The sequence below is a fragment of the Chaetura pelagica genome, unplaced genomic scaffold (genome assembly GCF_000747805.2).
Source record: "Chaetura pelagica isolate M959 unplaced genomic scaffold, ChaPel_1.0 scaffold47, whole genome shotgun sequence".
NCBI lineage: Eukaryota > Metazoa > Chordata > Aves > Apodiformes > Apodidae > Chaetura > Chaetura pelagica.
Window position 1 is genome coordinate 5,867,426 of NW_009954140.1, and position 11,643 is coordinate 5,879,068.

Genomic DNA, 11,643 nt, shown 5'->3' on the forward strand with positions numbered 1-11,643 from the left:
CATAACTCAGCCCTGGCTGGGACAGTCATTGGCACCGGGTGTCCCCCCAGCCCTGCCCATGGCCACGGGGGCCTCAGGTCAGCGAGGAGGAGGTGGGAAGGGAAGGGTGTTTAGAGGGAATTTCAAACTTTCACATCCCCTTTCCAGATGTGCCGGGTAAGCAGCCGGGAGTGGAATCTGGACACGGGAGGAGAGGAGTTTTGAAGCCAGGATTTAGCACTTTACCTCCAACGTTTGCCCTGAATTTTTTGCGGAGCCGCTCGAAGTCGAGCTGAGAAGTTTCTCAAGCCCCTGTCCAAGCTGGTGGGGCCGCCGTGAGGGTGCCAGCCCTCACCCTGTACCTCCCTGCAGATTCTAGGAACTTCACTCAAGTAAGGGAGGAATTTTTCTGCAACCTCCCTACCTCGCCCTGTGCTTTTTGGCTGGGGCTGCGTGACACCGCTTGGCCTGTCCTGGCAGCCCAGAGCCAAGGTATATACGTACCAACCTATCCAAATGAATGGAGCTGCTGAATTAAGTGTTGGAGCAAAACCCCACAGGACAATAAAATCCATTGATGGCAGAGCAAAGTCCAAGTCTCCGTTGCTCTGAGCCAGGGCTCCCACAGCAGAGCCCTCTTGGTGTGAGCCATTCCCGCTGTGGGATGGTCACCAGCCTCCCAGTTGGGTTCATCCTGGGGAAAAGCCACTTCTCTTTGGAAACACCATGGGCAGAGCTCCACTGCCAGCTTGATGTGGGTTTAAGGCTTACTTCAGGGCCCCTACCACCAAGGTTGCACCATCTCAAAGGCTGCCCAAACTCATGGTTGTTGGAAGAGGGAGTCCAGAGGCAGACAATGTCCTCCCAGTGGCTCAGTCTGCACAAGTTGAGACGAGGCATGGTTTAGCACCCATTGGTCTCACCTGGGACTAGCTCAGGCTCTGAAAGCCTCTGTGACTTGAAGCAATGTCCCACGTGTCCCTTTGCTTTCTGATGCTTTCCCTTTGCCATGCAAAGCAATGGGTAAAAGCAGCTTCCAGCCACTCCTGAGGTCTCACTGCCACTCCTGAACGCAGCAAACTCAAAAACAGCCACTGACGAGGGAGAAATATTTAAAAAACACACCCTGGGATGTCATTTTTTACAGTTGCTCTCTGGCTCTTTTCTGACCATAACCACACTTTAAACACTAGTTTATGATGCAAACAGCCAGCAACCTACTGCTGGAAGCTTGTGGAACGAACTACCCACTTCTCAGAGGTAGCAGGAGCCCAGGTAGATGTGGGCAAGGCAGCTCTCTGGAAGGCTGAGCCAGGACAAGACTTGCTTGGCCCTGGGATGCAAACCACAGCTCTCAGGCATTGATGCTGGCCATCTGCATGTGAGAAAGCAAACACATAAATAAGAATTACTGTGAATGGCAGAAAACGATGCTGGAGAAGGTTCCCACTGGCTTGGCTTCTCCTTAGCCCTGGCAGCAGCTCTGAGCCACAGCCAGTGCTCGGCCAGGGCCAGGGGGCAACCGCTCGCCCACCTCCGCGCCCGGGCTGGGCTGCAAACCCTCTCCCACCCACGCTTGTCAGAACAAGGGAGAGGCTGTGTGCCTGCAGCTTGGAAAAGCCAGTGCTGAAAATGCCAATTGGTTGGGCAGGGAGCTTTTTTTGTTAAAAAAAAGGAAAAAAATATATTAAAAAAATATGGTTTGGGATGACACGAACCCTCCTGTCCCACAAAGTCCCGTCAGTTTTGCAAGCAGTGGAGTTTGCTCTCTGCAGATGATTGATCCATGGTCTCCAAGGGTTTTGGGCAAGGATGGAGGTCAGAGAAGCCATTGGAATGCTTCCAGGATGGACCTGCTGCATGACCTCCAGATCTCATTTCAGCTCTTCCCTGTTCCTGCCGTTGCAGGCAGGGGAGATTCACCCTCGGTGGCTGCACCGCTGCCACCAGGCTGGCTCCTGGGGGTGCTGGCAGGGACACCTCAGCACACACGGGGTACAAAGGGTGGAGAAAACAGGCTGGGCAGATCCTGCACCCCATTCCCTGCTCACATATGGCCACTGCCCAGGAGCTCCTGAACACATAACACCCCCACTCTGCTCACTGGATCATAAAAAGCCAAGGGGAGTCAAGTCTGCTGGGTACCCAACCCAAAAGCTGCCACAGAAGACAAATGCAACTTCAGCCTCTCTTATTTTTACTTCTTTTTCCACAAGGCAGTTCTGCAGTTTTCCTTGTGTGTACGTGGATGCTGATAACTTTAAAAGTTACTTACATAAACCAATGTTTTGGCCAGTTTGAAGCCTGCTTGGGAAAAGACAAAATTCCTAAAGGATGGAACTCTGTGGCAGAAGGTGGTCAGGGAGAGGAAGGGAAGCCTGTGGGTGTGGTGACTGAGAAATGACAGCCCCCATGGACAAGTGTCCACGTCAGAATTTACCCAGCAAAAGCTTTTGTGAAGGCCCCAGTGACAGGAAAAGCTTTCACCCACCTGCTCTGACAAAGTCAGTTTCTCCCACCTCTGCCCCACCTTTGGAACATGATTTATGGTTTTGAAGCAGTTGATTTGCAGCACTCTTGAGATGCTCACTGGCTGCACAGCAGCACCAGAGCATGGCCTGATGCTGCACCCATGCAGTTCCTTCTGAAAAGCCCAAGAACAACCTCTTCCACTACTGGTTACCACCTTCCTGCAGGCTGTGCTGGTGACACAGCAGAGCCTGGGACTCTCCAGCAGGCAAAGCACAGAAAAGGGGCCACAAAGAACACCAAGGTTACCCTGTGACATCTCCAGGACCTCACCAGCCCCTAAGCTTTTGTCCATAGCAAACCCCACCACTGCAAGCAAACCCTACTGCAGATACCAGCAGATCTAATTAATGCCATTCACCCTCCTGAAGATCATAGTACTAAAAACAAAAATAGAGAGAGAGAGGAACAGGTGGCACACCCTGAAGTGGAGAGGTTTTCATAATGCTTAAGCCCTGGCCTGGAGCCAGACCGCAGCTCTGGGAGCTCAGGGGCAGGAGGAAGGGACTGAGGAGCTGAGCTCCACATTTCACAACTGGTCCCATGCACACCCAGGGACCAGCCCAAACCCCCACGTTCAGGAGGCTGAAGTCAGATCTCAATCTGAATGTGGTGGCTTGGGCCAGGTTCAAGAATCACAAATTACCTCTACTTATTATTATTAATAATAACAAAGTGTTATTTTATGCAGGAGCTTTGAGGTTCATTGTGATCTGCAGACAAGCAGTTAGACCAGGGGTGAAACACTCAGCTGGCAGGAGCAGATGGGGTTTCCATTGTCTCCAGCAGGTACCAGTGCCAAACTCTGCCTGAACCCTGTGATGGGAACACACCATGTGTAGGTCTCTTCACCACCTGAGCTCCATGCTGCACCTTGAATCCCTTCTCCCCACTCCACAAAAGCAGCAGCTCAGCCTCCTGCACCTTCACCATGAGCACCACAGGCCAGACTAGTCCCCTGTGGTGGCCACAAGCCCAGGGCTGGCTCTTGGTCTTCTGCCAAGCAAGAAATGTCACCAACCAGAAGGTCTGGGGTCCTGTTTTGATGAGTTGGAGACCACAACAGCCCATCTGGCTGATTTGGCTTCAATGGCTTATTGAAACTCAGAGCCCCCAGGTCACCATAGTTGGGACCTTGGCAGAGCATGTAGCTCTCAGGAATCACTTACTACACATCTGAGACCTCCCACTGCATCCCTTCCATCACTCCAGTCTTCCTCATCCCTAACAATATCTTTCCACCAACCAAACCAACTCGTGGCACAGCAAGGACATGGTCACCTGTGAGTCTCCTCAGCCAAGCTCTTTGGTTGCACAGCAGAAAAGCAGGGTGGAAAGGTAACACCCCACTGAGAATTTCACCCTCTCTTTTCTGCAGACCTGTGAGCCCATCACCAGGCTTGGTGTGCCAGGACAGAAAACATTCCCTGAGCCATAGGGTGTTGTCCCACCTTGTGCAAAGGAGATTAGAAACCACAATCTTACACTACAAACAATGAGGCTTTCCTTCTCCTGGATTTCAGCAGAACATTGCTCTCCCTCCCTTTTTTAATTAATTGAAACAACCCCCCTGCAAAAACGTTTCTTGTTTTCCAACCTGTGAGATCCAATTTCCTGCTGCTGGAGGGGAGGACAGCCCTGGGATGTCAGGATGAGGAGAAAGCACACAGACCTGGGAATCATCTTCAACAAGCCTGGATCCCATGTGGAGACTGTTTGTTTTGGATGCAAAGCTTAGTGCCTCAGATTAGATGTTGGTCAAACTGACCTCTCCTGATTTCTCAGTCAAAGGTCTCAGACCAGGCAAGTCAGACACGAGATGCTGAGAATTAATTAGTCCTTGAGCTGACAAGGAACTGTCTGATTGGAGAACTGATGGGAGCAAACAGCCTCATGTGCTCAGCTGAAGTGGGGATCCCTAATTGTCAGCTAAGAGCCCTTCCATCATGATCTGCTGCTGCAGAAGAAAGGTCCCATCAAGCACCCAACATTCACAACCTGACCATAGAGCCAGCTAAAAGCACCCAGCATCCTGCAAGGTCCAACTCCCCGTGCTGGTTGTCCTACAAGGCTCATCCTGCTGGTTGCCAGGACCCAGCCTGCACCAGAGGGAAACTGCTTCCCCTGGGAGGGCTCCCAGGCAGGCAGCTAACGGGTCAGAGCACCAGCTTTGTTAGCCCAACCCACCAGATGCCCCTAAAACTGGCCAATAATGACTGATATTTGCCTTACCCAGGAAGAGAGGTCTCCTCTTGTACATGCCACACTCCACAGCCACCCAGTTGCACTCCTGGCTTTTTCTTTCACAAATGCTGCCAGACCAGTAAGACTGGATTTGATTTTCTTGGGGGGGGGGGAGGTATTTTTTTTTCCCCTATCCCAAAATATCCCTCCTGCCCCAGTAATACAGAACAAATGTAGGTGTTATCTGTGTCGTTTCAGGTCATTCTGGAGATCTTGGATTTGTCACCTTCTCAGGGATTGTCCCAGAGAAAAAGAGCTCTTGGAAATTATTTGGCTTAGTCACCAAACCTGGACCATTACACCCCAAAAGATTTCGGATCTGATTCCAGACCTGAAAATCAGTCTTTGAGCCAACTTAGGACAAAGGACAATGTGACAGCCTAGCAAATGACTACATAAAAACCCCATGAGGAAGTCACATGGGCAGAAGATGGGAGCCTGCCTTCCTAGGGATAGCCCTCAGCCCCTGTGGATTCTCTGAGGTCTAGTATAAGGGAAGCTCACATTGCTGTTCTTCACAAATTGCCAAATAAATATATATATATATTCAACATCCTCTTGATTGACTTTGGGTGAAGTTGGGGCAGGAGTTCAAAAGGAGGACGCAGGGTGCTGATGAGGGAGGAGAAGACACACAAACACAAACACGTAGCCTGTCAGGTGTCAGCTCAGGCACACAAAAGGGAGTCTGGGAAGCTTCACTAATATGAGATTGGGGAAAAAAAACAAACCACCACAATTGTTTGATAAAGAGCAAACAATCCTCACTGCCAGGCCCTGGGGCTGGTGGCACAAGGACAGTCCTATTGGGACTGGCAGAGCAGCTCTGTCCCAGGCAGAGCTGATCCCAAATCCTCCTTTGTTTCCCAACTTGTCTCTTTGGCTTCTCTTTGCTTTTTTTTTTTTGCTTTTTTTTTTTTTTTGCCTTTTTTTCTTTTTTTTCTCCTTTTTTTCTTTTTTTCCTTTTCTTTTCTTTGTGCAGCAGGTAACAATACCTCCTTTCAGGCACTGCCAAAGCCCTACTCAAGCCCACTCAGATAAGAGCTGGCAGGAAAGGTAACAGCCATCAATATTTTGGTGAATGTTAACTACCTGAGGACAGGCTGGGGGGATCACAACAGGCGGTTGGGAGCACCTGGGCTATGTTTAAAAACACCACATTACAAGTCATCTCCCTGCCCGGATCCCCCTGAATTCCCAGTAAAGCCTCTCCAGCATAAGTGGCTGGAAAAGACAGCAAAAAGGCAGCAAAAAGGCAGCAAAAAGGCAGCCCTTGGCCCGGCAGGACGAGGTCACCACTCGTGCTCCGCACCCAGGTACGTTCTGACGATGCTTCTTCTGCGGCCGTTCCCTTTACTCCCCTAAAATATTATTCTTCAGCCAGAGTTTATTTTGGAGAAGTGCTGCAAAGCACATTTCTAGCCCTAAATTTCTCCAGTGCAGGTTACAGAATGAAATGGGGGAGAGGGGAGGAAATCCCACTGAACTCGGGGATGTCTATGATTTCTGCCAGGGTTTCCCAGCGGGCGCTGGGGAACATTTTGTCTCCTTCCCAAAGGCAGCACCTGCTCCCATCCCTTCCTTCCCAGGCTAAAATCACCCTGGATGTTATGAGTCGGAACCCAGGATTACGATAAAGAGTTGGTTTCAGACTGACAGCAAATTAAACTGCAAGCCAAGGTACATAGACACCATTCAGGGACGTATTTATAACAGGATTTTTCTCCTAAAACCAGAAAATATAACAATATTCAGCCATGGAGTCGGCGAGTTGCTATGTTATTATTAAGACAACAGCAAACATTTTTAAGTAAAAAACCAAAGCTGGGAGCTGGATGGTGTTATTCTCAGAATAAGCTTTTCCCACTTAGCAGCAGGATGATTTTTTTTCTCATGTTCGTGCAAAGAAAGTACATTTTTTGCCAAGCTAAATGGCCAGCACATATTTCTAATCTGTCCCAGATAGGAGAGGCAGGTAGACAGACAGACAGACAGACAGACAGACACAGAAAAACCAGCACTCCCTGCCCTCCCTTTGCTGTTTTTCTATCGTACTCTGCTTTGCTAGATTAATTTTAACGTGATGACTGTTATGCTGTTTTTTCTTTGAAGCAGAAGCAAGTTGCTCCTGCAGCCATCCCCTCTTTTTTTGGGACATAAATAGAGCAAATGGAAATAGATGGGAAAATGGCATAAATTAGATGCTGCTGCTAAGCTGCATTGTTAAATTAAAAATAAATTAATTCATTAAAGTACACCTACCAACCAACACGAAGCAACAAAGCAATCCTGCTTCTGGAATAAATAGTGATTTAGAGAGAAATGAAAGCAGCAGCTCTGGGTTGGCTGCTGGGCTGTCCTGCCTGTTGGAGGCTCCAGGCTGGGATGCATCTGTACGGGGACCTGGACCTCAGTCCAGCCCCGTGGCAGGTATTTAAACTCAGCCCTTGCTTTCAGTGCCTTTCGAATGAGGATCCCAGCCCTTTTGGCCCCGGGAAACCTCTGAATTATCAGCATGGGGAAAAAAAAGGAGGAAATGGGTGATGTGCCCATGAATGCAGGTCATCCTGCCAGTCCCTGGGCACCCAGCACTGCCACCACCTAAACCTCCAAAATACCTCTAAATACTTTTCCTATCAGAAAAGGAGTCTGGGAGCTGCTTGGTGCCCTGTTTCCTGGGATGATGCACCCTCAGCATCCATGGGGAGCAAGAAAACAACATTCCACACAGGGCAGCATCCTCGGGGCTGGGAAAACACTTGGCGCTTGCTCCCGGTCCCATCCCGCTCCCAAGTGATGGAGAGAAGGGGCCACATCCAGAGGCAGAGAGATCAGGGCAAAAAAAAAATTGAATGCAGGTCATCCTGCCAGTCCCTGGGCACCCAGCACTGCCACCACCTAAACCTCCAAAATACCTCTAAATACTTTTCCTATCAGAAAAGGAGTCTGGGAGCTGCTTGGTGCCCTGTTTCCTGGGATGATGCACCCTCAGCATCCATGGGGAGCAAGAAAACAACATTCCACACAGGGCAGCATCCTCGGGGCTGGGAAAACACTTGGCGCTTGCTCCCGGTCCCATCCCGCTCCCAAGTGATGGAGAGAAGGGGGCACATCCAGAGGCAGAGAGATCAGGGCAAAAAAAAAAATATCCCCAAATTTAAGCAGAGCAAACCTGGCCCTTGGCACTTCCAGCATCCCCCGTGGGGGGTGCCCAGCGGGGGTGGGAAGGGACTGACACAAAACCAGGCACCCAGAAGTGAAGGAACGGGGCGGCCCTGAGCGCAGCCTCCCCTTTCCCCACTTCCAGCAGCCCCGGGGAAAAAACACAGGGCAAAATGCAAAAAAAAAACCCACCACTTTTAATCTAAATTCTTAGACACGTCTGAAGATTTATGTTTTGTGTAAAATAAAATATTTGTACAGTGCTCGGGCCCAGAGCTGTGCACTTGGCATAAAAGAGGAACAGCAAGACACAGATAGACACATTGCCAGTGTATATGCATACGTGAGTCTGTGTTTAGGTATATATATATATAACTAAAACAAATCCCTGTTTATTACTCAGTAGAGAAAACTGAAGGTTTTTTTACATAAATAATCCCAGTGTAAATAAACTCCCCACCCTGAGCAAACTCAAAGTGATCCCATAGCAGATTTCTCTATTTTTCAAATAAATCATCGTTCCACCCCAACATGGACCTGGCAGCTACAATTTCCAAATCACTCAGGAGCAGCGGTGGGATGGGAGCTGGAAACAACCCAAACAAACAATTTTACAAGCTCCAGAAGTCCAACGTCCCCCTCCCCATACCCACCACACACACACACTCCCCTCCCCTTTTTCCCCCCCCCCCTTTTTCTTTTAATTTGAAGGGGGGGTGGGGGGGTGGGCGCTGCTGCCTTCGGTGGCCCATAGGAAACCAGTGACCCAGGGACATCTGCAAGCCATTAGGGCCACAGACTTCAGGTAGCTCCCAGAAACACGTGCTGTCCACATTACACCCTCCAAGTATATTTCCACAACTTTACTTTTCCAAATAAACAGTCGGGCTCTCCCTGCATTAGCAAGGAGCTGCACAAACAGGTAGAGAGAATGGCAGTTTTATTCCCCCTTCCAATTCTGATGGATTTCTTGTAAGCTGTTGCTGGGCTGTGTAATTTGAACTATTGCTTGGAAAACATAATAGGGCTGGTTTAAAATTACAGCCATTTATTTATCTGTATGTGACTATGAAATATCATGTACGATTTGCACAGCAAATTGTTAGTTCACTTCCATACTATCCCTGAACTGCTGCTCACAGCAGCTGTGTGGAGCAAATGGATCAACATAACATTTATACATATATATATATATATATATATGAGAATCCACCAGGACTTACAACTGTGTTGAGATGTTGTTTTTTTCTTTTCACTTTATAAGCAGATTTTATACCTTCCAAAGCAATCCTGCTTCTCTATAACCCTGCTAAGAGAGCAAGCCTTGCCATGCCACACATCCCTGCACGAGCACAGGGACAGAGGTGGTGGTGGCTGCTGTCCCAGTGACCACCAGCAGTGATGGCAGGGGGCTCATATATGAGAAAAAATGGGAAAAAAATAGGTAGAAAATGATGCTGACTTGTCCCCAGCAGCTGCTCTAGGGCACTTCTTGTTTTCTGGGGAGCTCAGCATTGTTATGAATGAGAATTACTTCTGTCCTCATCACTGGAGCTTTACTTTCAGCTTTGATCAGCTCACCCTGAGTGATTTCAACCAGGTTGATTTATCTTAGCATCTGATGGGAACTGCTCCCAGCTCTGGCTGACATCCCCTGCCTGGGCTGCCTGGGCTGGCAAACCAGGGACATCCCCAGCAGAGCGAGAGACAGGGCTGAGGAGCCCCAAGTGTCCACACCGGCTAAAGGAGCACCTTGGGGCTGAGAAAACATACAGCAATAATAATAATTCTCCTCTTCTTCTCCTAGGAGAAAACCCCAGCATTTCTGTGAGGGTATTTCCATCCCACTTGAACCCAGCCTGATCCATTTTCCATTCACCCACCTTTGCAGAACTTTGAGCCAAACGCCGCGAGCAAATAAATAAATAAATAAATAAATCCCCCCAAATGTATCGCTTTAACCTCCAGAAAAGAGCGTTTGTGAAGTGCCAGGTTGTGTGCAGGGCCTTCCAGCTGGGGGAGAAGGAGCAGAGAAGCCCCGTGAGGTGATGTCTATTTACTGTGGTGGAGCCAGGGAGGGTTAAAACTCCTCCGGCGTGGCTCCGCTCGGAGATCCGGACGGGAAAACGGGAGTGAGAATAAATCCATCCCTGGATTTTCCTGTGTGGAAGCAGCTCAGCAGTCGGGAGAGCTGCCGACCAGCACTGGTATTTCTTATTAGCAAAGTTAAAAATCCCAGTTTTTCCCATTCTTTTTCCCAAATCCTTATATTTTTAAGCGTTTTCAAAACTACTGTAGGTGGGGAAAAGCTTTTCCCCGATCCAAAATGCCGCGACGCCTTCGCTGCCACCTCTCAGACTCAGCCTGATCCTGATCACCCCCGGCAGGATCTGGCTCCCAGCAGCTCCCTGTTCCCAGGATCATTTTTTAAGTGGTAAATCTCAAGGCTATTTTAAAGTGATGCTATTTCAGCAGCCACAACGCGTGTGCAGTTATCGAATAAACAGGCAGACGTGGCCACATTAACACTGCCAGCCAGCTCAGCCCTTGGAAATTATCAGGGTCATTTTACTGAGAATATTCTTCCAAATTTTCTGAATTTGTTTCACTTTGTTCTATACAGCAAGTCCAGCAAGATACTACTCTTAGGCATGAATTCAAACACCATCAAAGCAAATCTCTTCCAGGCTCTCGCCTTGGAGTCTTCAGGCTCCCTCTTATTTTACATGCTGAAAAAGGGGGGAAAAAATGCCTGTCCTCCAGCTTTCTCACCCCTTCCCAGATCAGACTTACCAAGCTTAAATCAATGCCCTGGGTCATCTCCAGCTTGAACCATAGCAGCTTCTGAGGGCACAACAGGCCAGAGAAACAGAGATTTAAAAAAAACCTGAGATGATGATGTAAACAAGGAAATTTCAAGGAAATTCTCAGCTAAATTCACAAAATGAATGACAACTCTGCCCCCAGCACATCACCAGTCAGTGACCACTTGCTCTGGTTTTTTTAGCTGTACAATGACCTTCTGATAAGGACATGTCAGAATGTGCCTGAGAAGCACTTTTAATAAATAGATACAGTGCAGAAGGGGCCAGGAGCACAGCCCGGGCAAGGCAGGGGCTGCAGACCCTGCCCAGGAGGCCACGGCAGGTGTGTCCAACAGCCCTGGCACAAGGTCAGCTTCAGAGGGGCTGGAATTGGCTGTGGCACCAAGTGCCACCTAAGAAGGGGTTCGACATCAACCTCATATCCTGGGGACTGTGACCAGTCCCACAGCTCCTGGGCAGGTCACCCCACAAACCAAACCCCAGCTCTAACGCTCTGAAGACGGGAAAGAAACACACGTTGCTTGAGGCAGCAACACCCAAACTGGGAAGAGGGAGGATTCCTGCCCTGGGGAGCCCACCACAACAGGAAAAATTTAAAAAAGGTGGTGGAGAAAAATGCACTGAACCACCAACATCTTGTGCTGCCCATTTGGTGGTGACCAAGAGGACACTGACCCTTCCTGCCCCGTGGCCCTTGTTCCTGAGAGGGAAAACACCCCGAGTTTGCAAAGCTTGTTGGGATGAGTGTGTGTGCTTGGTTGGACACAGCACAGCTCCCGTGTTTCATAGAATGGCATTGTTTAGGAGGGAGGCATTTTTATAGGAGAGAGATAATTGCAGTGCAATTAACTGCTCTGCTACCCCCAGGACGTGCCTGCCCAGAGCTGCCATCCCCAGCCACCCG